The sequence below is a fragment of the Lynx canadensis genome, chromosome F2 (genome assembly GCF_007474595.2).
Source record: "Lynx canadensis isolate LIC74 chromosome F2, mLynCan4.pri.v2, whole genome shotgun sequence".
In the NCBI taxonomy this organism is placed as follows: domain Eukaryota; kingdom Metazoa; phylum Chordata; class Mammalia; order Carnivora; family Felidae; genus Lynx; species Lynx canadensis.
The window spans coordinates 14,317,327-14,343,464 of NC_044320.2; the positions used below are offsets into that span (position 1 = coordinate 14,317,327).

General features: G+C 43.8%; 1 protein-coding gene across 1 annotated transcript in view; it reads left to right on the forward strand.

The window, feature by feature from the left end:
* Positions 1–25,495, forward strand: part of LRATD2 (LRAT domain containing 2) — a 128,406-nt gene extending 102,911 nt beyond the window's left edge. The window contains exon 5 of the transcript XR_004343149.1: positions 25,264–25,495. The gene's annotated coding sequence lies outside the window, so the exon portion shown is untranslated. The remainder of the gene's footprint in view (positions 1–25,263) is intronic.
* The last annotated feature ends 643 nt before the right edge of the window (positions 25,496–26,138 follow it).

Consider the following 26,138-nt stretch of genomic DNA (forward strand, 5'->3'; position numbering starts at 1 on the left):
TCTCTTCATCTCGATGCCCCTAAGTTTCAGCAAATCTGATGCAAGACTGAATGACTGTTTCTCAGCTTCCATTAACTGAGGTCTTACTACGTGCCAGGCACCCTGCCTGACAATTTATGCTCATATCCTATTCAGCCTCCTGATATGAGGAGAGGAAAACTGAGAGAGACTAAGTAACTCCCCTCAAAGCTCCCAGCAAAGCAGCGGGAGGCGGGCACTCGGGTTCAAGACTCTGCCCTGACTTGGTCATGTGTTTACCGAGCATTTAACTAATAAGCACCTACTGGGTAATAAGTGTCTACTGTTTTCAGGATTAGTCACTGTAAACTTTGTTGATTCTAGCACAATTTTTTTCAAGTTTATTTATTTATTTTGAGAGAGAGAGAGAGAGAGAGAGAGCACAAGCAGGTGAGGGGCAGAAAGGAGAGACAGAATCCCCAGCAGGCTGTGCCATCAGCGCAGAGCCTGGTGCGGGGCTCGAAGTCACAAACAGTGAGATCAAATGACCTGAGCTGAGATCCAGAGTCAGACACTTAGCTGACTGAGCCACCCATGCAACCCCTAGCACAAAAATTTTTTAAACATCTTTTAAATAGCAGGACCTGTGGAGGAGGGGTGATATCTTTTATTCAGAAAAGTCAGAAGCCCAAGTCAAAGGCAGCAAAGAGGAAGGAGAGAGAGAGAGACTCTCCTGATAGGCACTCCTGATAAGAAGGCTTCTCTGCATTCATTCCCATAGATGGGAAAGATGTGGACCTAACATTCTCAGAATGGCTCTGAGTACTTAAAAAAGGAAGTACTTTGATCCGGAAGTCTGGAATGTGTCCATGAGGTGAGCTGCTGTGTGTATCTGATGCTAAGTGCCCACTTTTCCAGGTTCCAGAACCCAGATTTTATCAGCCAGTGGGAAATTTTGTTCTTTTTTTTTTTTTGTCAAAAGAATTTATTTAAATACTGAACCATAATTTTAAAAATTAAAAAAGAGAGAGAAATTTTCCATGTCAATAATGTTAGAAAGCAGACATTATAATGTAGTCAAAAATACGAATTGGGTATTCTTTTTTAAGATAATAATTTCAGGAATAGAATTTAGTGATTCATCACTTATGCAAAACACCCAGTGCGCATCCCAGCGAGTGTCCTCCTTAATGCCCCTCACCCCTTCAGCCCTTCCCCCCACCTGGGAATTTTGTCTTAACACGCTTCCCACCTACAAATACATTTTTGACCACAGCAACCAATGCATAGTAGTGCTGTTATCCCAAATTCACTCCCACCCGACTCTTTACTAACAGAGCACGGCCCTTGTCTGGCCCCCTCCCCCATCCCCCTAACTGCTTGAGTCTCTGAACCGTGTTGTGTTTTACAACTAACGCTGTTTCATTGCTGATGAAGCATCTTCGAATCCTTGGTATTTAGGGCATCTTTTGATAGCACCTTCTTTTTTTACTGGCAAAAACTAACGGTGTATCTTACAATCCAGGTTCAGTCCGGCGTATACCCAGGTCCTGTAGGGAAAGTGAAGGAAACATCTGGAATCCCCACCTCCCCGCAAGTCACATTCCCGCGGCTAACAGAGCCGCTGGAATGGAAGTCGGTATCACAGCCCGGCAAGAGGCAACGTGCCAGGCCACCGCCTGGCTGTTTCGTGTACCAGAGATGAGATGTCCCTCTCGGACCCTTCCCTGGACTGTTCTGTATAGATTTAGGAATGACTCCTAGGTGCCCTGAGAAAAGATCACCAACAGCAAAAGGCTGATCTTGAGGCATCAAGAAAAGGTTACCTTATGTTTTGTATTCTCGGTTTAAAACCTAAAGGAAGAATGCTTCCGGTTTTTTGGGTTTTTTTGTTTTTGTTTTTTTTTGTTTTTGTTTTTTGTTTTTGTTTTTGTTTGTTTTTTGGGTGGCCCGTATGGGGAGAATCTTCTGTTTTTGAAAAATATCCTCAGAATTAGCATTTCCAACAGATAGGTCTGTCTGTAAGGTGGGACAGTTTTCATTTATTTATGGATGCCGCCCCACACTTCAAAAACTGCTGACTAGGAGTTAAGTCATGGTGTGTACATCATTGGTTTCTTCTTTCAAGGAATTTCTCTCTCTCTTTTTTTTAATGTTTATTTATTTTTGAGAGAGACAGAGACAGAATGTGAGTGGGCTAGGGGCAGAGAGAGAGGGAGACACAGAATGCAAAGCAGGCTCCAGGTTCTGAGCTGTCAGCACAGAGCCTGGCGTGGGGCTCGAACTCACCAACTGTGAGATCATGACCTGAGCTGAAGTCTGACGCGACGCTCAACAGACGGAGCCACCCAGACGCCCCTCAAGGAATTTCTTAAATCTTTGGAGGAAAACATGCAGGACAGTTGCCCGTTCGCTGAAACCTCTCATTCCCACGGTCCCTGATCACTTTCGCCTCTGGGAGCACAGGAACCTGTGTGCGCATGCCCTCGCCATTTGTCCGGGGCTACGAGTCAATGAGTCAATGCTTACGTGTACTTTAAGGCTTCTCCATCCAGTCCTTTAACCTATAAACAAGGGACTATGCTGGACACAGAGTCTCCCGTTTTACATCTGTGAAATCTGGAGGATACCTTGCACTTTTGCCAATGCAGGGCTATCACCAGGACTAGATGTAGAAACCTTGTGAAGATGATAAAGAATGTCAGACGCAAGGCATTTTAACAAAGAACAAAGCTTTAAACACACATAAAAACTCTGTTTCACAACATCAAAAACTAAACTGTGCTGCACGACCAGTTAACAACACTGGACCAATTCTGACAGGTGATGCAATTATCCCCCCCCCCCCCAATTTGTCCATTTTGCTGTCATTAGAATCATTTCCCTTTTAAGGCAAAAGCCTGTAATGGACTCCACTTTGCCTATTTGAGTCAATTCTCACAATGACAAAAATTGCCCCTGGTCGTTAATGAGACCCTCCTTTGTACCTGGCACTGTGCTGGGCGCCTTAGCTCAAAGCATAGTGACGTTCTTTTGGTACAATCTCAACTAAGTTACTTAATCTCTGTGAGCCTCAGTTTTCTCAGCTGTCCAATGGGGATAGCAATCATATCTGCAGACTTGCTTCATGCAGATATCCAAGCTGTGCGGTGCACAAAGGCACCAGATCTAAGGGAACCCCAGTCACCTCATCAACATGAGAGGCTGGTATATTTCTTGCTGGAGTTTCCCAGCAGATGCCAACAGAATGTCCTATTCTGACAGAATCGTTTACTATGACAATTTTCCAAAAGATGGGAGTAAAATAAAGGGAGGCTTTTACTGCTTTATACATAAGCTCCAGAGAGGCAAGGAGCAACCCTGAGTACCTAACTCGAGGGTTGTTATGAGCATTGGTTGCATAAATAGATAAAAAGCACAGAGAACGGTGCTAGGAAAACATAAGAATCCATAAGTGGCAGTAATTATAATTCTTCCGTGTCCTCTGGAGTAATCGCCTTTATTCCTTATCACAACCTCAGAAGGAAATACTATTTTAAACGCTGTTTGACAGAGAGAATTAGTGAAGGGTGGAGAGATCAAATAATATCTTAAATTTCAGCAAGGGAGTGAGCAGTCGAGCTTGAGCCACTAACTACAGCATGGACTTATTCCACATGTGCTAGGGTGAATCTGCCCCCCACTATCTGCCTGAGCTGTGGCCCCTCCCATGGTGTCCTCATCTGTAAACATCACGTGGAAGACAGTGCAGCCAGGGTCATCCTCACTGTCCCGGGCTTCAGCCTAATTTGTCCTCCCCCACAGTGACCTAGCCTGGGTGTTAAGGCTTATTATTAAACTGCCTCATTAACCTGTATTAAGGTTACTGCTCTGCTCAAAACCCTGCCATGGCTCCCCGTTTCACAGAATTAAATTCAAAGTTTGATCATAGCTTTCAAGTCCTTACAGGGTCTGACATCTCACTACCTTGTTAATCCAATCCCTTCTCTGTTTCTTTTCCTTGCTGTTTTTCTCGTCTTCACGCTAATTAGGCTATGATACTTATTGTATTTGTTTATTGTCCGTCTCCTTCCCATCAGCGTGTATGTTCTATGAGTGTGGAGACCTCATCTGTTTGCTCGCTGCCCTCTTGCTCATGCTTGGAATAGTGTGCCTGCCTGTAGAGTCTGCTAGAGCGTCCGTAGCAAAGTATCACCGACTGGGTGGCTTAAACAATAGAAATTTATTTTCTCACAGTTCTGTAGGCTAGATGTCCAAGACCAAGGGGCTGGCAGTTCAGGGTTGATGTCTGGTAGAGCCGCTCTTTCTGATTTGTAGACATCGCTTTTTGGATATGTCCTCACCTGTCTCCACGGACAGAGGAAGAGATTGGGAGATCTCTGGTGTCTCCTCTTCTTGGAAAGACACTAGCCCTAGTGGATTAAGACTCCACCCTTACAATCTCACTTAACCTTGATTACCTCATTATACGCCCTATTTCCAAATAGAGTCACACTGAAGGTTAGGGCTTCAGTATCCGAATTTGGGGGGAAGAAACAATTCAGCCCATAACACTGGCACGTAGGGGGTTCTCAATAATTGTGGAGCTGGATTGCATTCCTTTCAGCCTCTTCCTTGTTCCACCTTCTGTACCATTTTTAAACACTTTGCTGTCATTCAGAAATCTCTACAGATCGATTTAAGGGTTTCTTCTGCTCTATAGTACAATGGAATTATTGAAATACTGAGGCGTCTTCATTCCAGGTATCTTTTCATCAGCAGCCATAGGCTTCTGAGGCACTGGAGGAGGAAGGTCACCTTTCCAAAGTATATGCTGAGACATTAATGCGCAACTTGCTACTAGAAATGTGTACTGTCACCAGAAATGTTGAGCATGAGGGAGATGAAAACACCATGCAATTCATCTACATAATACTTCGTAGAAGGGGCAGTTGGGAGGTTTTGTGTTGGCCAAGAGAGCATGCATTTGGGAATAGGTGTGTATTTTTGGGCAGAAGTGGGAGAATACATAGGTTGAATATACATGATATCAAATTACTTTTTTGGAGGTTAAGAAAAAACCCACCTAATATGGGCAATTTCGTATGGCTCAATCTGATGTGTAAGGTTGGACACATGTGTAGGCGGTATAAGTGTGGGTATGTGGATTTCTGTATGGAGGAGTGGGCACGTGCTGGGGAGTGTGGGTTGTATGGATGGAATGTATATTTAACGTGTGCGGGGAAGAGGGTGTGCATGTGAATGGTAGGGTAGAGGTGTATGTGGTAGGAGAATCAAGGAGGGCTTCCTGGAAGAGTTGACGTCGATACTTGAACTGAAAGGACAAATGGAGTTAGCCAGGCACACTGGTAGAAAGAGTGGAGAGGGTGAGCCCACCAAGAGAACTGGGACCCCACCAATGGCCAGGGATAGATGCATACATTATCATGACTAGATTAGAAAGAGATGGGAAGCTGGCCTCAGAGGAGAAAATTAGCAGAAGATGGAGTGTCCTGTGAACCCCAGCAAGGAGCTTTGTCCAAAAGGAGAGAAGACCAGGAGTCATTCACAGGTTTTACAGGAAGTCTACTTTTAGCAGTTTTGTTTGATGCAGAATAAAGACTATAAAATGGGAGCAGGAAAAGGTTGTGAAATTGTATCGAGTTTCAAGAGAATGTTTGCCCTGGGCTACCAGTAGCCTTCATCTTCCCTTGATAGTGTCCCTGGAGCCCTTGATCCAAAGCAGGAACTGTCCAAGTGGAGAGAAGCAGGGGCCAGCCATTACTGTCGAATCTGATGATCCTGATGGGGTTCTTTTGAGGTGTGGAGGAACAGAGCCCCCCATTTGAGGGGTCTGCACAATCCCCACGGTGAGGTCTGTGGGTTTTGTACTCAAAGCTCCTCTTTCCCACCAAACCACTGTGTTAAGTGCATGTCCTGTGCTTACAGAGGGAGTGGAAAGAGAGTTTCCCATTCTGTTTCTGATAATCGTTGTCCATTTGTTCCTTGTTAGTAACAGAAAAATGAGTTGAACGGAGTCCCAGCAGCTGGAGCACATCAAAGAGGCAGAATGAGATGGGGAAAGGAGAAAAAGGTGGGTGGGGGCTGGAGAAGGATGAAGGGAAGAAGCAGTGAGAGTGAGGGCGATAGATGGAGGATCAGAGGTGGAGGGAGAGTGGAGGGAGAGAAGGGTTGCGTGCCAGAAATCAGGTGAATTCATGCAACCAGAGGACAGAGGAGACCTGGGAAGAAGTCAAGAGGGAGGGTCTATGTGAGGGAAGTCATGTCGATTGGGTTTGTCTACTCAGACCAGTCAGGACAGCCCCTAAGAAACTTATACTCAAACCAGTTCAAAGGGAGTTGATTTTCCTTCCATTTTGTCCTGAGCGATAGCCCTAGGGCATCACCTGCCCCCCATGGGAACAGCAGCCCGATTCACAGCCCCTAGGCCTGCAGGGTGGTGGCTTTGGTACTTTTTTCATGGACTTTCCATGTGCTCCAACCATCACAAATCCAATTTCATATTCGGCATAAAGTAAATCAATTTCAAGAAATACCTTGTCATCATCCAAATCAAAATGACACATGTAAAATGTTCAGTGCCAACTACAAATTGTCAGAAGGGGTTGAAGAAATAGGAAAAGCGTTGTGCTCTAGACAGGAGGGGTGAAGAGTCCATATACTAATGTGACACAGTGGCTCTGCCGTGTCTAAATCATTCACATCAAGCTGGAAATTTGTTGTTGTTGTGGTTTAAAGCTTGGCCAATCTGTTCTGCTACTAACAGTTTTCCCCCAGCGCCCACCCCCTCTGTTCTGGAAGCTTCGAACAGCGGGGACTACTTCTGAGTGTGAGCAAGTCCATTGATTTTGAGCATCTGAAAAAGTGAACCCTGTTTGGCCACAATTACTTGGCCTGTTCCAGGAGCTCTGCTAGGATCTCGGGAGACAGGATGCCCTCTCTATAACCTTGGAGCTTTCCATCATCAGTTCTTTGTGAAGTAAGCCCACAGCTCTCTGTGGAGGCGGCCTTACCACTCATAAAAGAAGGTCTAGAAGTGGGAACTGGTGGTCGTCAGCACCCAGTCTCTTCACACACATCTATGCTTCCTCCTGAGCTGCCTTAAATGCCCTTAGTTTCATTTATGGAATTATGTAAAGCTTTAGAGACACGATTGTCTGGGTGAGAGTCTATAGTAGCAAGTTACCAAATAAAGCACTTGTCCTTTTCTGTGGTGTACCACTGGAAGAGGAACTGGCAAGTTTTGAAAATAAATGAAAGGGTTAAAAAGAAGGAAGATAAATACTATGGAGAGCCCTGAGGACATTTGACTCCATTCCTTTATGGTGGCCACTACCATTGCCTTTGAATTGCTTCCCTCTTGATCACTTAGTGAATTCACTCAAGCTCTAGAATATTCAAAGCCATATTCCCAGAAAGTCCAGACTGTGGTTGGTGCTTGGTCGGTGCTCGATAAAAGCCTGCTGAAAGAATGAACGTACGAAGCAAACATTTCTTGTTTGTCTTACTTTTGCCAACTCTCCGTAGCACCACCCTAAGGTTAAGATTATCACTTCGCATTGATTCACTTTTGTATATCTCACCCTCCTTTATTATGATAAAACAATCCTTTATCATGTGAATTCCTTAAATGTAAAAATTCTGTTTTGTTTATTTTTGTTTATTTATTTATTTATTTGGTCTGAGCATTGTGAGAAGTAAGGGAGATGATTCAGTTTCAGAAATACCAAATAAGAGCTGGGCTGTCTGGTTAACAATAGGTTTATGACCTACTGGAAATATGTACCAGCCCCCACCTGGCAACGGAGTCCCAAACCCTCAGACACTTCACTTCCTGGTTCTTCCCCTCTCCATTTCACAGACTTATTTTTTGCAAGCTTTGCAAGGAACGTGCCCCCAAAGACCTGAAGTCTCTGCCTCACCTCAAAGAACATACATTTGTTCCAATGAGACTACTGTTTGCCTTACATGGGCATAGGCTACCACTGGGGAAGGCTGTAACCCCTGTAAGTACTCAGCCAATGAGGAATCAGGGGAGGGACTTGCACGCTAGGAGATAAATTGCCTGCTGTAACTGCCCTGAGTGTGCCTGTCCACCAGACACCCTCTCTTGCAGGAACGTTGACTTAAGCCTCATTTCACTGTGCTCCGAGTCTCCGCGTCCCTCCTTTGTTTGGGTCAGGGGGGTTATATCTCACAGCACTTGGCACAGCGTCAGCACCTGGCAGATGTTCAACAGATGTTGGGTGAATTGTGAACGAATGAATGAATACTATTTGAGCAATTCGGTGTAATATGAGGATGCCAGATCTCAGTGATAAGGGATTAGATCAGTCTACGAAACTGAAAGTTCTCCAAAATTCCTATCTCTCCTCAGCATACCCAAAGAACTGGAAATGAGGTGCAGAGTAACCCCCCAAGCAAGCCTTGGCAGGACCAGTGAGCACTACTGGGGGTTTCTTGACCTTCTCACTCACCGGAGCTCTGGAGCTACCAGGCTCTAGGCATAGACAGTTGGAGGTTTCATGCTGGGTATGCGGACAAATTTCTTAGGTGATCTGACGGAGGGACACCGAAGTCTGCTCCTGTTCAAAAATCCTTCCCCACTCAGCACTTGCAGGAGGAAAATGCCCACGGAGCCTCTCTCATGTGGGAGAAACAGTTTCACATTTTGGTGCTTTTAGCAGCTACCCTCATGACCACTGGCGTTATTGATTAGGCTGTCAGCAGCCAGTAGGGTGGCCATTTCCAATGAAGGGAGGGACCAAAGCCCTAGAACTCAGAGTTCATTTGAACCATTGATTCATTAAATGACTCATTTAAAAGCTCGCTGAGTGTCATCTGAGTGCCAAACACTGTACGAAGGGCTTGGAATATGTTTGTAATCAAAACAAATATGGTCCCACTCCTCTAGGATTATAGGCAAGAAGCTTAGGGTGAAAACCGCAGATTTTAGTGGGTATAAATCACTTGGAGAGTTTGTTAAAATAAAGATACCAAAGTCTCACGCCTCTCCTCTAATTTTTTTTTTTCTCTCACCGTATAAACCTGGGCATCTGCATTTCTAACAAGCTTCCCAGCTGATTGTGATTGGGTGGTTCAGGATCACATGCTTAAAAATACTGATACAGGGGGAAGACTTTTTGTAAAATGGAAGCTGGGGAAAGGAAAACAAAGGAGAACGTAGCCCCAAGGCTTACCTAGAAATGAAGTTTAGTCTGAGCATTTCTGCAGTTACTTATTGAAACCCCATCATTAGGTAGATGTGAGGTCTTAAGATGGGGCATTATTTTCCCAAAGCCACAAAGATGAGGGAGTGAGGAGCAGACCTTTAGCCTTCGGCTCTTTCTGTTATACTTTCCTCCTCCCCTTCCCCTATTTCTTAAGTGTGTTCACAACAAGCACTAAGGAAAGTTGTTGGAGAGACCATTGTGATGTGTGGATAGATACACAAATTTCTATGGAGCTTACGAAGGACATAGAACCAGACATAAAAGGTTTCACTAGAGGCTACTTTAGGAGAAATATGAAAAAGATACGATCTCTCAAAATTTCAGTCAACGTAGCTCAGCGTTTCACTTGATTCTTACAACCTCCGGCCATGAAGTGTCACTTTAATGATGAGGAGAGAGATTGCTTAATGTTAGATGGTGGGTAGGTCATAGAGATGGTCCTCGGGTCCTAGTCTTCTCATTCCAAGGCCAGTGCTTACCTCAGAAGTCCAGAAGACTTCAGGATCTTAAGGAAGAGGGGTCGTTGGCAGTCTGCCCTTAGGCATCAGCATGCCAGGCTACTGGTAAGTAACGTTACCAGGCCAAGCTGGGGGAAATAGGGTTATGGGGTGTCCACTGCCCATGAGGGGACACAGAGAGAAGCAAAAACGCTTGTGAAAGATCCTCCTCAGGGTGTGGGATTTTGTCTGGATCAAGCCCTTTCTTTTGACTTTCCTTTGAGCACTGAAAAATAAAATGTTAGGATTTGAAAATGACAGAGACTATCCTCCCGATGTGTATTCTTGCGGGCCTATCGAGCCTAGAGTGTTAAAACACAGCCGTTCTCATCCACTCAAGTGTTGTCTATGACTACGTTCACACTCTAAGCCCCAAACTGAGTCAGTGCAACAGATACCGTATGGCTCTTGAAGCCTAAAGTATTTGCTGTCTGGGCCCTTACAGAAAAGTTTTCCTGACTCCTGTGCTAGAGAGTTCCAGGTAGCGTATCAATTTGTCTTTTTTTTTAAATTTTTTTTTTAAACGTTTATTTATATTTGAGACAGAGAGAGACAGAGCCTGAACGGGGGAGGGACAGAGAGAGAGGGAGACACAGAATCTGGAGCAGGCTCCAGGCTCTGAGCCATCAGCCCAGAGCCTGACGCGGGGCTCGAACTCACGGACCATGAGATCATGACCTGAGCTGATGTCCGACGCTAAACTGACTGAGCCACTCAGGCACCCCTGGTTGTTAATTTTTTTCAATAAAAAGTGTTTAATACTGTTATCTTTTTAGTGCTGCTCCGTGATAATTATTCTAACCAAGAATGCAGTGAAAGGGAGGCAAGAATTTATCTTTCCAGCTCATGATAGATTGGAATATTACAAGAATTTAGTCTAGTACCGCTTATCTCTGCAGGAACTATCCAGGATGGCAAGGCCTTTCTGTAAGCAGAGAGCTCTTAGTGCCTTTCTTACCATGTCTTTCTCTCCATTTCACTGTTGTAGCTTATTTTTTTAAAGTTTATTTATTAATTTGAGAGAGAGAGAGAAAGAGAGAGAGATGGAGGGGCAGAGGAGAGAGAGAATCCCAAGCAGCCTCCTCACTGTCAGCACAGAGCCCAGTACGGAGCTGGAACTCAGGAACCATGAGATCATGACCTGAGCCGAAGTCTAGAGTCGGACACTTAACCGACCGAGCCACCCAGGCACCCCTGTTGTACCTTCATTTAAACCATCTCCCTCTCTCACTTAGACCATACAGTAGCTTCCCATTTCACTCATCAGCTTTGGCCTCTACTTTTCATTTTCATACCGATGCCAGAATGATCTATCCAGAGCACAAATCTGATTGTAACAGTCTCTTGCTCGAACATCCTGAGTAGATGCTAACTGGCCTGAGAATCTGGGTACAGTTTTTAGTGAGGCACACAGGTTTTCCACACTTTGTTGCTGTCCCCCTCTGTAACCTCGTCTCCTCCCTCTGTTCCTCTACCCACCCCCACCCCCAATCTTTCCTTTCCTCTTTATTTATGTAGCACTGGAGTATTCTCAGCCCTATTGTAGTTATTTCTGCTATGTAAAGGAGAGAGTGTTTTTCCTGCCTTATCCGACATGATAACTCTTAGCGTTTATATGTCAAATTAGCAATAATGATAGTGGAAAAAAAAATAATAGCATCTATTGAGCCTTTTTGATATGACAGTACACCTTGAAGAATATCTAGGATGTTTAGATTGTCACCATATCACAATAAAATAATCTTGACAGATACTCTCCCATTTTATAGATGGGAAATGTGAGTTTCAGAGAAGTTGTATGATGTGCCCAAAGCCACAGAGTTGGTAAATGACAGAGCCGGAAGAGAACTTAAGTTTCTCTGACTTTGAAATTCAAGCCTTTGCCATGAATCCCTATCCTCTCCACCAAATGAGATGTCCTGCTTGCCTTGGAGGGCTGGCAAATGTTCAACAATGGCTGTCGCTTTAGCAGAGTAGACTGTACGTGTGGGGTGGGGGTGGGGGGGAAGCCCTGATCTGTGGTGGTTTCCAATTTTGTGGAAAGAAATACTACCATGGCAAATTCCAAGCTACAAATGTCATGCCACTAAACACAAAGCTGGGGAGAGATGCAGGTTTTCCATCACACAGAGGCAGTCGATGCAAATAAACCCAAGAACACAGAGAGTAACCAAATATAGTACAATAATTAGGAAGTGATGTTTGGAAAATTTATTAAACCTTTACGTTTTAATATAATTGATTAAATTTTAGGCTTATGTAATTCAAAATGGCTGTATTTATCAGTCGGCTCACAAAATTCCTGAAGGTTTAGCAATCAGCTTTCCTGAGCTGGTACAAGCCATCTCCAGCTTCCATGGGAGGGAAAATTGCAGACATGTAAAATGACTTCTGCTATTACAATTACAAAATGAAATGTGAATATTCTCTGACAAGTCTGGAGATTAGGAACAAAAGAAGACCGAGTTACATTTTCAATAGCTTCTGCCCATATAAAACAAGTTTAGGGTCAGTTCAACAATGGGATTCTTTGGTATTTTTAAGAGGGTTTGAAAAAGTCTCTAAAGCTCTGTCTCTCTTTTTTTTTTTTTTTTTTTTTTTTTGAGCTATAACTGACATACAGCACTGTATAACTTTAAGGTGTACAACATAATAATGTGACTTACATATATTGTGAAATGATTACCACAATGAGTTCAGTTAGCATCCATCACATCATATAGATACAGAAAAGGAAGAAGAGAAAAAAAAATGCTTTCTTTTTCCCCTGTGATGAGAACTCTTAGGATCTACTCTCTCAACAACTTTCAAATACACCACACAGACATGTTAACCATAGCTATTATGTTGTATGTTATGTCTCTGGTGGTTCTTTATCTTATAATTGGAAGTTTGTACCTTTGGACCACCCATCCTATTCCCCCTTTCCCTCTAAATTTTAACACAACCTTAAATAAGTCCCTGGACTTTTCCTTGTCTCCATCTCCTTTCTTGGGAACTCAGGAATAGTGATTCCAATGTAGAGTTGGGAGGAAAATGAGACTTTCCAGCTCAAAAGGAGCTGGCCAGACATTGGAGGGGTTCAGTGAGTCCAAGTTCTTAGGTAACCATGAATATGAATAGATGGTACCATTGCATTTCCTGTCTTATACTTTCAAAACCAGGAGAAAACCTAATCTTTTTAGGCTAGACCCTCTTTGTTCCCCCATTAGAATTCTACCTGGAGTTCTAAGAAATGGAAATTTCCATCTTTTCAAACCACATTACCAAAGCTTTTTACCCGTAAACGCCTCAAATCCACCATATTATAATAGTGCCTAATTGAAACCAGGCATTAACAAGGAAATGAGAAGTCATTTACAATAAAATACTGCAATATTTTTTTCTTCAGATGTAATTTTCACTTAAGTATCATTCCTTTATTTTTCTCCATTTAGATATGTAACCACTAAAGTTTGGGTCTCAGTTTGGGGGGAATTGTCAAAACGTTGTGATACTATCTCCAGAGCACTAATCATTGACTTACTTACCTGGTGAGTTTTGTTTGTTTGTTTGTTTTGTTTTGGACATTCCAAGACAGTAGATAGCAGAAAACATTACTTTATGTTAAAAAATACCCATGACTTTCATCAAGTGGAACAAAACATAAGTCACTCTGATTTTAGTCAAATGACAAATGAAAAAAGTTCAACCTTACTAGCTTTCAAAAATGCAAACATCACTGATCATCAGGGAAACACAAATCAAAACTATAATGAGATATCATCTCATATCTGTCAGAATGGCTAAAATCAACCATTGATTGGCAAGACAAGAAACAATAGGTATTGGCAGGATGTGGAGAAAGGGGAACCCACTTGCACTGTTGGAGGGAATGCAAACTGGTGTAGTTGCTCTGGAAAACACTATGAAGGTTCCTCAAAACAGTTAAAAATAGAACTACTTTACGACCCAGCAATTATACTACTGGTCTTTATGGAAAGAATATGAAAATACTAATTCAAAGGGACACACGCACACCAATGTTTATAGCAGTATCATCTACAATAGCCAAAGTATGGGAAAAGTCCAAGTATCCATTCATTGGTGAATGGATAAAGAAGATATTTTATATCTTTCCATTATATGTATACATACATGTGTAATATATATATATTTATACATATATATTTATGCAGACATATTTATACATTTTATATAAACAGTTTATTATTATATGTGTATAATTTATATATACATAAACAAATATTACACATATATACATATATAATGGAACATTACACAGCCATAAAAAAGAAAAATCTTGCCATTTGCAATGATGTGGATGGACCTAGAGAGTATTCTGCTAAGCAAAATACGTCCGAGAAAGACAAATACCGTATGATTTCATTCATATGTGGAATTTATGAAACAAAAATGAGCAAAGGAAAAAGAGAGAGAGGCAACCAAGAAATACACTCTTAACTATAGAAAACAAACTGATGGTTACCAGAGTGGAGGTGCGGGGAGGCGGTTTTAATAGGTGATGGGGATTAAGGAGGGCACGTGTGGTGATGAACACCGAGTGTTGCATGGAAGTGTTGAATCACCACACTGTATACCTGAAACTAATATTACACTGTATGCTACCTGGAGTTTAAGTAAAAACTTTAAAAAATGCAAACAAATATGAACTACTATTTTTTTTTTTTTAATGATTAGATTGGTAAACATTGAAACAGTGGCAGCCATGCTATGGTGGGGAAAGACAGGGTAAACTAAGCACAGAGGCAAAGGTGAGCACTTGAGGTCCTGGGTGGGGAAAACGCGGATTTGAAAACAATGCTGGGAGCATCTAAGCAAAGGCCCTCAAGGCATGAGGTTTCTGCCAAGAATGTAACAGACACCATCCACTCCCCCCTCAGGTTTTCCTTGGGAATTTGACAAAAGACCTGACTAAAAATAAGTAGTGGACCATAAAATGTATGACCCAGAAGGAACAGTATGGCCATAGACCACACCTCATACAATGGAAAACAAGCCAATTACAAAGGAATGACTAAGCATGTAGAGTTACCCAGCTAATAAGGGTAAAACCTGAGAAGAGCAAGGGGGAAGGAATGGGGTGAGGGGTGAGGGACTGGGGGTAGGAGCCTCCGACCAGAACCTTCTAAAACAAAGTCCCTTGTCTATTGTTGAGGGCATTCACTTTTGAATGCCCCCTCTCTGCAAAGAGAGCTTTCATACTGTTCTTACTTTCTGATCTGATACTCTAATAAACTTTTGCCTGCTGCTCACTTTATTCTGTGTCTACCTCTTCATTCTTGGACGTGGCGAGACAAAGAACCTTGAGGTATTGAGGTAAAAAATCTTGCAGCAATACGAGGAGAGAGGCTGTGCAAGAAAAGTTTGATAGCAGAGGAGAAAAAGCAAACTGTGACCTTTTGTGAAACTGACTTGTCCATTTGCATTAAGAATCTAAAACACACAGATATATTTTTTTTAATTTTTTTTTCAACGTTTATTTATTTTTGGGACAGAGAGAGACAGAGCATGAACGGGGGAGGGGCAGAGAGAGAGGGAGACACAGAATCGGAAACAGGCTCCAGGCTCCGAGCCATCAGCCCAGACAGAGCCTGATGCGGGGCTCGAACTCACGGACCGCGAGATCGTGACCTGGCTGAAGTCGGACGCTTAACCGACTGCGCCACCCAGGCGCCCCAAAAAAACACACAGATATTTATCCCAGGGTTATTTATATTAGCAAGCAATGAAAACAACCAACATATACAATAATAAGAGTGTGTACAGATTATTTCATATATTTGTCTGTTATTATTCATATATGTTAAATGTTATTTATGCTTATGTTTCATATATTTGTATATTTATATGTTTTATATATTTTACATAAAATAGAACATCATGCTGATATTAGAGTACTTTAACAGAACTTTAAAAATATAGGTAAATGCTTTCCATGTAATGGAAATGAGGATTCAAAGTTGTATGTGCCACGTAATCTGAATTATATTGCTAAATCTGAAAGGACTTGAAGGAAACAAGCCCAAACATTATTAATAGGACTCATCTCTGGATGATAGAATTACAAATGATTTTTCTTTTTCTTCTTTTACCTTTTCTATTTTTCCCCAAGAATTCTATTATCAACATGTATTACTTTTATAATAAAAACACAAGTAGTGCAGTTCCTGTCCCTGGCCCTCTAGAATCCCTAAGGCAATCAGTATACTAGAAGTAGAACAAATATCCCACCAATCCGTACATTAACAAAAGAAACAGTAAAATAAATCATGTCACCATTCAAGTGAGCTCAGGTGCAGGGCTGGCTCGGAGACAGGCATTGGATGAAAGGAGGGGAGGGTGGAACGAATAGCTTGGGGATGTTGCCTGCTGGAGGAATTGAAACTTACTTAATTATTAGTTCAGAGAAAGGAGGAAGAGAGGATTCCCTGGGGGTAGGGTGGGGAGGAAATCAGGCTTAAGGGGCAGCAGAGCTAGGAGTTAATCCTTGGGATGAATCAGCTCCTAGTTGCTCTGGGGACTTAGGTCTCTCATCTATATTTCTCCACACACCTTCTCATTCTCCTCTCTGCGGATGACTACCTTCCTCTGTGCATTTATGGTTTCTGCTTCTTGATAACTTCAGCATGCTTTTGGCTATAGTTGGCTCAGCTAACTTTAACAACTATGGTTTTTCATCCCAGATTCCCAGAGCAGATTCATTTTCTCGGTGTTTGAGATTCCTGGGGGAGAAATCTGACTGACCAGCTCAGTTTAGGTGTCTAATCATACTGTCCTCGTGGCTAAGAGAGAGGGCAAGGTAGGACAAACGTGACTGCCCAGGACCAACTCTTCAGCAAAGAAAGTGGGGTGGGGGCCCCGTAAGAACTCCTCAGAATATATCTGGACTGAGGCGAAGGTTGCTTGGGGGTATTGGTTCAAAATGATGAGTGTTGGGGGGAGCCTGGGACTAGTGTCAACTCCCGACTGGATCTACTGGGTCTAGCGGGGCAGGGCTGAAAAACCACAGCAAAGTCAACAAGGTGTAAATTGCAATTTTACACTTCAAAATGCATGCAGGTGACATTCACTAGCAGGCCACCTCCCTTTGGCTCACCTAGGTTCTTGGTAATTTCTGGTCTTCCGATAAATTCTCTCCCCAGCCCCTCATCCCTACATCTCTCCTCCACCATACACTGTCCTGTGTCTCTTACTTGAGTGGGCGTTATTTTACTGAAATAACATTGAATCAGCACTAATTCACTCTTCCCCAAATATTAAATTTGAAGTTTTAAACCTATAGGAAGTTGAAAGAATAGTACAACATGCACCCGTATTTATTTCATCGAGAGTCACAAATTAACATTGTGCCACATCTGATTTATCTTGCGCCTCTATTTTTGAACCGTGTAAAAAGAAGGAGCATATATAAATGATTCTCAAACCCAAGACCCTTCAGCACGCATATCCTAAGAACAAGGACTTATTCTACACAGTTATAACACAATGGTCGCACTCAATTAATTTAACACCAATACAGTTCTATTACTTAACGATACAGACAGTCCCTACTCAGAGATCCTCAGCTGTGTCCATAACCACTTTCATAGATATCTCCACCACCATTCACCCCTTTCAAGATTCAGTCAGGGGTTACGCAGGCTATTGGGTTGGCACGTCTGCTTAGTCTCCTGTAATCCGTAACAATTTCTCTGGGTTTGTCACTCATCTGATTTGATCCAGGTTAAACCCTGTTTGGCAAGCATGTACTATGTCCGTGTGTCATAGCAGGAGGCCAAGCGATGTCCATTGGCACTATTATTATTGACACAGCCTGATCACTGTGCTTAATTTACTTCTTAATTAATCCAGAGACATTTAATTACTCAGTAATAAATTTAATTTGATTACTGTTTAATTAGTAATACTCGCCTTCTGCAGAACTGGTAATTGATGGGAGGTTGCACTTGGGCATAGTGAGGCCCTTGTTGAAAACTATAATGCTAGCTAACCTCCATGAAGCACAATGCTCCATCAAACTTTTCTGAGTGTTTCCTTGTTGGGGCTGGACAGGCGGCGTAGCGCACTAATCGATTCAAAGTTGGAAGAATTAGTATCACACTGTCTTGTCTGTGTTCCAATCCCAGAACCACCCCTTACCAGCTAAGTGACTTTGAACATGTTCATTGAGCTCTACGAACGTCAGTTCCTACTCTCCAAAATGAGGATAATGACTGGGCGCCTGTTAGAACTGTTACAAGAATTAAATAAAATAATAAATGCAAAGTGCTGAATACTGTGCCTGGGATAGAGTTAGTGTTCAATACATGTTATGTTATTATATACCGTGTTCCTTGTAAAAGACTTTAAAATCTTTATAAATCACAACACTCCAGAAGCCTCAATTTGTGGGTGTCCGTGGCTTTGGGAACAATCCATATTATGCCTTGGTGCCCTGAACCAATACTTCTCAGACTTTTAATGCAAATTAAGAGTCTGATCCAGTAGCCCTACGGCAAAGCTTGAAACTCTTAGAAGCTCTCAGGTGAATGTCAATGCCAGGGGTCCATGGGCCCTACTTTGAGTAGCAAGACCCTAAATGACTCCTGGAAGGAAATGCCCTGCCAAACTTCATACCTCATACTCTGAGGTATAGTGCTATTCTCTTATATTGAATCATCACAGGAAACGGCCACCAGTTTTATTTTGTTTGGGGGATATTAAACCACTATGACCATGACTGTTTATCACTTTATGTTTCTGCAAATATGCCCATATCCAATACATGCCCAAGAAGGATGAAACGCTGGAAAATTCTTTAGAGTCAGGCTGATCAGAGTTTAAGCGCTGACTCTTCCATTTTTCAGCTGGTTATCAAGGTCAAGTTATGTAATCTCTTTGAACTTCAATCACTTCATCTTAAAATGGTTATAATAATGCTAACCCCAGGGCTCTTGGTGTGAAATTAGATCTATATCTATCTATGTCGAGAGAGGTAGGGAGAACAGAGACAGAAAAAGAGAGCTCTGTTTAATATTTCTTGGCATATGGTAGGTGCTTATAACAAATAGCTTGAGTAACTTCCATTACCAGTGTTTGTGAACCTATTGAGGCGAATTTCTACTTTCATCAAGTAATTTTTAGGGATCACAGGGTCATATACCCATAGTCACACCATTTTAGAGCTGGAGGCAAGCTCTCGGATTTCTTGAAGACCTATCCTGCCCTGAAGATGAATGCATTATTCCTCTCTCTCTCGAGTATTTGGCAATAGAAGGACCTGGGTCCCAAGAAGCTCACAGTCACTCATTTGCCTGCATGCAGGTCTTCAAATTAGATTAGCCACTTTCATTCCTTGCGGTCAAGATTCCAATTTGCTTCAAGCTCAGTAAGTACAGATTTGTGCTTAAAATTCATTTCCACACACACTCCAAATGAGGATAAGTCCCTAAAGTCTCTGAAAAGTGAGGTTGTCTTTGCTTTTATTTCCCAGTGGACCATCGAGAGCCTTTGGTGAGCAATTCAGGTCTGTATAACGGGGCAGGTAAACCACCTCGTTGTAGGGGGAGGATGCCATTCTGAGGTGTGTAGGTCATCTTTCGGTTAAAACTGGATTTCTCTCCAGGGTATTTTTTTTCCCTTAGGGAAGACCTATGTGTTTAGCCACATTTTGCTGAGAAGACAGAGTGCCAAATTGTGTGACAGAAAAAAAATTGATTCCTTGAGTGCTTTGGGCTAATTGCTAGGTTTGGTGTAGGGAGATTTGCCTCCGTTCTAGATATAAGATGACTGGGGGTGGGAGGGGGTGCAGCTTTCCCCTGGACACTCAGGTACATCCCAAGAACCTTGGACTCAGATTCCCAATGCCTCGGATAGGACAACCAAAGTTACTACCAAATTCAACTACTTGACCTCCTGGATGCGGATTCTCCAACGAAGTCCACCACTGATTTTATAGATGAACGTCCAACCGGCAAAGCCTGGTTTGAGATCCACGGCATCACAGGGAGGGCAGAGCTGGGTCTAGGAACTGGACTCCTGATTCCTAGCAAGGCACTCTGTGATAGAATTCTGCCCTTCCCACGGATCGAACCTTGCATACTTTCTTGTTTGCTGCAAGGATGAGCAGTTTGTAAATCCATGTGTAGCCGCTGTTTCCCATGGCACACCAGCTGGAAGCATCAAAGGGTCACGACAAACAAGCCACAGTTTCTGACTTCATCCTAAATAACGGAATTTATGGGCCCTCGCTCCTTCCTAATCTTCCCTTTATGGTCCATGGATCTCTTGGATTGTCTTTTGTGGACCCACAGATGGCTTTGACCCTCCTGAGGAAGCATTTCTGATGCTTCTGTCATTTTGCCTTGTGACTCTCTGATCCTTTGTGTCTGGGAGCAGCTGCATCTCAGATCCTATCTATGAAAGAGTTCCCCCTCTACCCTCCCTCCAGCCTTACACAGTGTGGCCACCACCTTGAGAGGAGGAGGAAAGTCTCCTCTCTCATTGGTATTCAACTCTGACTTGGAGCAAAACAGTTGCCTCGGCCTCAGCATCTTACAGCCCTTCGTTATAAAAACACTTTTACTTAATGAACTTCTTGCACTGAATACAATCCTCCTCTCTAGTTCGTCGTACATCCTAGCGACACTGCACCAGAAACGAATCCCCTGTGAAGTAAGAATTATTCTACCCATCTTTTTAGAATAAAACAATGAGGCTTAGAGATGGTAAGGGTCCCCCATCTACTACAGGGAGGAGTCAGTATTTGATTCCACATGCACTTGACTTCTTTGTCCATGGCCTATGCCTTAATCCACATGGTTTTTCTAACTTACTCTGGCAGGCCAGTTGGAGTGGAGAGGATATTTGTTGACACGTGAGTCTTCGATTTCTATAAAATCACAGCCCATGCTCTTTAAGGGAAAGACAGGCAGGGAAGCATATTTTCGATTTGCACAACCCCCTCCATAGCCTTCTAGATCTTTGAACTAAGTCTTTGTGAATGCTGCTATTATTCACTCAGTCTTGGAAAGTCTATGAGGACCTAAACCTCTGGGGAACTTCTCACTTTTCTCTAGAAATAAGAGACTGAGAAAAGTTCTCTCCTCCTGCCAAAGCATCCCATGGAAAGAATAACCTAGAATCCTCTTTGCCACAAACGAAGAAGAGTTTAGCACATTACCACCAAAGCCGTTCATCGCCCTACGAAGAATGACGGTGGCAGTCATGATGGTGATGGTGATGACAGTGATGAGGATGAAGAGGAAGAGAATGATGATGATAGGCAGGACTTCCCATGAACCAGGTATTATGCCAAGCACTTGCCACAGAAATTTCTAAAGTTTTTGATGTCTTTATGAAAAAAATATGATGGCCCTCATTTTACATGCAAAGAAACTGAGTCTCAGAGGAGGTCACATTACAAAGCAAGTAAGAGGCAGGGCTGGGACTATTTCAGAGGAGGGGGTCATTCTCTTCTTCCTTCCACACTCCTCCCATACCCATTTGGCACACTAATGGTCCATTACTCTGGACTTGTAAGTGCCTGCGGCAATAGAAGCTCATGTCACCTCTCACGCGTGGGTTCCAACAATTGCGGAAATGTGGGCTGCTTCAGAGGATTCAGTCGTTAATGACTCAACTGGGCCCAAGGATTCTGAATCATGCCCCTCACCCAGTCAACTCTTTTGTGCCCCTTTCTCCAGGGCACGTGAGGATTTTGACTACAGTAATTCTAGCATAATTATTCAATAACCTTAACACAAGAAGAAAATGTCAGTCAGACTTCTTCTCTTCACATTACACGCCTGTCCAAGTTACCTCAGCCTAGCTGCCTATCCACCCTCCATTCTCCAGGGCAGCCATGGAGGGGAGCAGGCTAGCCGGCTGATTGACATGGAGCTTGTGTGCAGAAAGCGGCAGAGGCTTTTCAGCAGAATTACTGAAGTCCGCTTGCTTCACTGATGAAGAATCTGAATGAAAATTGCCTTTAAAGAATTCTAAAAAGGGAGGGATAACAATAGATCAAAGCCAGCCCCCAAAAGAGAGAGCACTTTATTTATAGTCTCCACATTAATTCAAAACAATCTGATGAGCAGAGATTTGCCCATGCACGCACTTTCCACAAAAACAAATGCCTCTCAGGTTGCTTTTATTCTAATATAATATCAGTGCCCAAGGCGAAAAACATTCTGTACTTCACTCAGCAGAGCCTGTCCAAATTTACAATTAAATAGAACTGACACAGCTGATCATACTGAAGCTTGTTTCCTTTTCAGCTGGGGCCTCTCTTTTGGAAGCTTGGATATTATGCTGGCTATGTCCCAAACTGATGGAGCTTTACTGTACCATTTTCCTCACAGGCACTGGGATGCTGCGTGTACTTAAAGCAGTGGGTCTCCATTCCACATGGGATGCTGGGAAATGTGGGAGGGATTGCTGCTGGCATCTAGCAGGTAGGAGTCAGAAATGCTGCTAACTATCCTACCATGCCTAGGACAGCTCCCCCACAAAAGAATGATCTGGCCCCAAATGTCAATAATGCTGAGGCTGAGAAACCCTGAGTTAGGAGATGGCTGGTTGGGAGACTCTCCAGGGTTGGGGGATTGGAGAGGCTCTCTTCCCTGAAGCTGTATGCTTTCATGAGAGAGAATGAAATTGTGAGCTTCTGCTCAAAATTCCATGTGGGAAGGTGGTATGGTAAGCCCAGGAGGGAAACCAGAATGGTACAGAACCCAGAGAACATTAAGCAGATATTGGACTGAAGACTGTGGAACCAGATCTGTAGAACCATGGAAATGCACGAATGAAAAGGAGGTTGAGTAGGTTTGGAGCAGCATTTGGCAGTAGGTCCTATTGTCTATGTCTCAATTTTATTGTCTACTGCAGTGTGGAATGCAGAAGACTTGATGTCTTTTGGGAGGTCTAATAATGAGGCAGATGCCTTTGTAATATTTTCATTATTTTTTTCCCTAATGTATCAGAATGTCTTGAACAGGGGTCTTAAACAGGTGACCCATGGATGAGGTGAGCACACAGATTAGTCTCTCATTCTGCCAACATGATATTTAAGAAAGAAAGGAAGGAAGGGAAGAAAGTAGAAAAGTAGGGAAGGAAGGAAGGAAAGAAGGAAAGAAGGAAGGAAGGTAGGAAGAAAGGAGGGAAGGGACAGAGGGAAGGAAGGGAGGGAGGGAAGGAGGGGAGAGTGGGAAAGAGAAAAGGAGTTTGTTTAAATGCCTATAGGCAAGGCACATGTTTTTTAGTTCCACAAACCCCACCCCTGTCTATTGTTATGCCTGGTCTCAGTCACACATTTATGTTCCTTGCCTGACCTGAAAAGCCCCCCATTTGATTTCTTCACTCCTCGGGTCTTAGATTTCATCATTACCTATCAGATGTGTAGCAGTAGAAAAGTTCCTAAAACCACGCTATGACTTGGTCAGTCCCAAATCCACAGGCTGGCCTGGATTCCTTCAACTATACAAAGAGAAAGATTGGCATTCAGGTGGCTTTTCATGAGAGGTATGGGAAGCCATCCCACTGTTTTATGGCCACCCTTGAAGCAAAAGATCATAAAAGGAATATTAGAGGTGGAAATAACAAGCGTCATGTAGCCCAGCGGGAGCTTCCTATCAGAATGACCTTGGTAGCTTGTGGAAAACACCCATACCCTGCCCCCCTCCCCACTTCAGACATTCCAGTTTAATTGGTGAGCAGAGGGCCTGGGCATCTGTATTTTTTAAAAGCTCCCAGATGATCCTAGATGCAGCAAGGTTAAGACACCACTGATCTAGTCTGTCTTCCTCATTCTCAGAAGAGGAAAATGAAGGTCAGAGAGGCATAAAGTTTGCTTAAAATATATTTGCTAAATATGCGTGTTTCTACTGTTTTGCATTCTCGCTCCCATCAGGTCTAAATATGCAGTGGTAAAGATAAGAAGGAAACCCAAGAACTGTGCGCTAGGAGTGTTTTAAGCTCTTGTTGGCAGAAGGACCAGCTGGCAGTTCCTGATGGAAACAGGCTCTCTTGAGTTTCACAGCTGGGTGGATAGCCTATGGGCCCTCCGGTTCCCAGAAACATCCTATGGCCTTGAAGGGTGGCTTGCAATGCTACCTTCACTTGAGGAATACCTTCATCTACTTGCTTTATTTAAATCCAGTATTTTCCACGCGTTGAATTTCAGGCATACCTGTATTGTCCAAGGCGTGGATGGAGATGTACTTTGAAAGGATGTGGGTAAGTCTATCCTCATGGAAAAACATACACTTCCATCTGTCATCAGAGTGACGTTAATAGGGAAGGAAACACAGCCAAATTCCCTTTGAGCAACACGATAGCCCAGGGATGCGTGATGGGAGAGACAGCGAGCAAGGTTCATACTGGGAATGGACACAGCATCCCAGAGCCAGTGCTGGTGGCCGCTGGACTCACCTGTGAGAGGCAGTCGAGGAACCAGCTCTCCTGGGCCCAAATCGCAGCTTCCCCAACTACACATTCGGCAAACTTGCGCGAACGTTCACTCCCACCAACAGAGGAAAGACCATAAAAACACGCAACCCCACAGAGTCCCTCCTCCTCCAAATATTTCACAAAACTCCAAAGAGGGTGAAAGAGGGTGGGTGACCAATAGGAGAAGGGTTCTATTGCTGAGCCCTCCAAAGCGAGTAGGCCCCTTAATGTGTCTTCTCTCATTCTTTCCCACAATGAGCCGTGCGTGAGGTTTGACATTCAAGACCACATTTTAGGACAACAGAAATCAAGGCTCAGAGATTAAGAACCCTCTGCCAAAACTGCATGGATAAAAAAGCAGAGCTGGAATTCAAAGCCACTGGTCTTCGAACTACAGATGAACGTGCTTACCTGTAGGCCCTGTGTGGTTTTAGGGAGCACTTGGCTCGCGTTTAGAAAGTGGGTTTTGGTACTATTGGATGGTCTGGACTTGGTAAAATCCAACGGGGAAATAGGTTTATTCTGCTCCCATATTGTCCTCAGATATACACTCTGGACCTTCATTCCCATCCTTGACAACATTTCAAGAAGATCACATGGCTTTTCTAACCTCTTCCTAGTTATTTACAGTTATTTTTGATATTAGAAATAGCAAAACTTAATTTCTAGTTCAGTTTTTCCTCCCAAACTCCCCCTTGCCCGCCCCGTCCCCCGCCAGCCTCCTGCCAACTCTCCTTCCCGCCCAGCTCAGGTCAGACTCTGCAAAGTGGGAGGGGGTGTGCACTTTTCATCTGGCTCCCTCTTCTGCGTCTGGTTGTTTTTTGTTTTTTTTTTTTTTCATTTGCTCTTTCTCCCCTCCTCCCACATGCCCCCCGTGGCCTCTGCTCTCCCCAGGATCTGCTCAAGGAGAAAACCGAGCAATTAAAATCTAAAAATGGTTTTCCATGATCGATGTTATCGCGTCTGACATCTGTGCCCCTTATATCTGGCCGACACCCAAATGCTGGCATTGCTTCTCTTGGGGGCTATGTGAGTTCTTTGGCAACACCGTCAGATTTGGGGAATCACGAGGAAGACGCAGAGACTCAGCACAGAGTAGCCCTCACAGCTATAATTCATTACAGGGCAAGGGTGAGGAGCAAGACCGGCAAAGGGAAGAGACACGTGGGGCCTCAGTCGGGGAAACCGGATGCAAGCTTCCAAAGGTCCTCCCTGGTGGGGTCACCCGGGACACGCTTAACTCTCCAGCGGTGAGTTGTGACAACAAGCTCATTAGAGACCATTCACCAGAGTCTTCACTGGAGGCCAGTACGTACGTCCCTCTTCCCGGCACAGCCCCCAATTCCAGACTCCTGGAAGGGAAGCACGTGTTTGGCATAAACCATGCCGTTTGTGCGATCAGTTTATGCCTAGACAGCCACAACGGCGGTCAGTCCTGGGGCTGCTGGGAAGGGTCTGATTTCCCAGTCACCAGCCGACACCAGTTAAGGGCCACCCTTGTAAGCAAGGCTTTCATCAGAGAGTCGTCAGGCCTGCCGTGGTGACTCATCACCCCTTCCAAGGCGCTCTCATCTTGCACCTCTAAGCAGCCCTCTCCAACCGCCTCCCAGCAGCTGCCAGCAGCACAATGCAGCCTCTTGCTGCGGGGAAGCAGCGACCCAGGCGGGCCGTCTCTTAACCGTCTGATGCCTTTGCTGTGAACTCAGAAGCTCCTCGTGTCTCCTGCTGCGGCATTCTGGCTCTGCTGGTGGGTCCCACCAGCCCTCCCCCCGAGTAACAGTCAGTCACCTCATTCTGTCCCACCCAACTCTTGAGAAGACTGTCATGTGCTCCCAAGAATTTCCCCACTACTCTGGTGTCCCGTTGATCCTGGGGGCCACTGAGTTCCCTCTCTTGGCTTGAGAGGGGAGAGCATTCCTCCCTTATATTGCCAACAATGTTCTGCGAAGAAATGTCTCCCGGAGAAATCTCCAGGCAGCTCTTATCTGGGGAGTGGAGT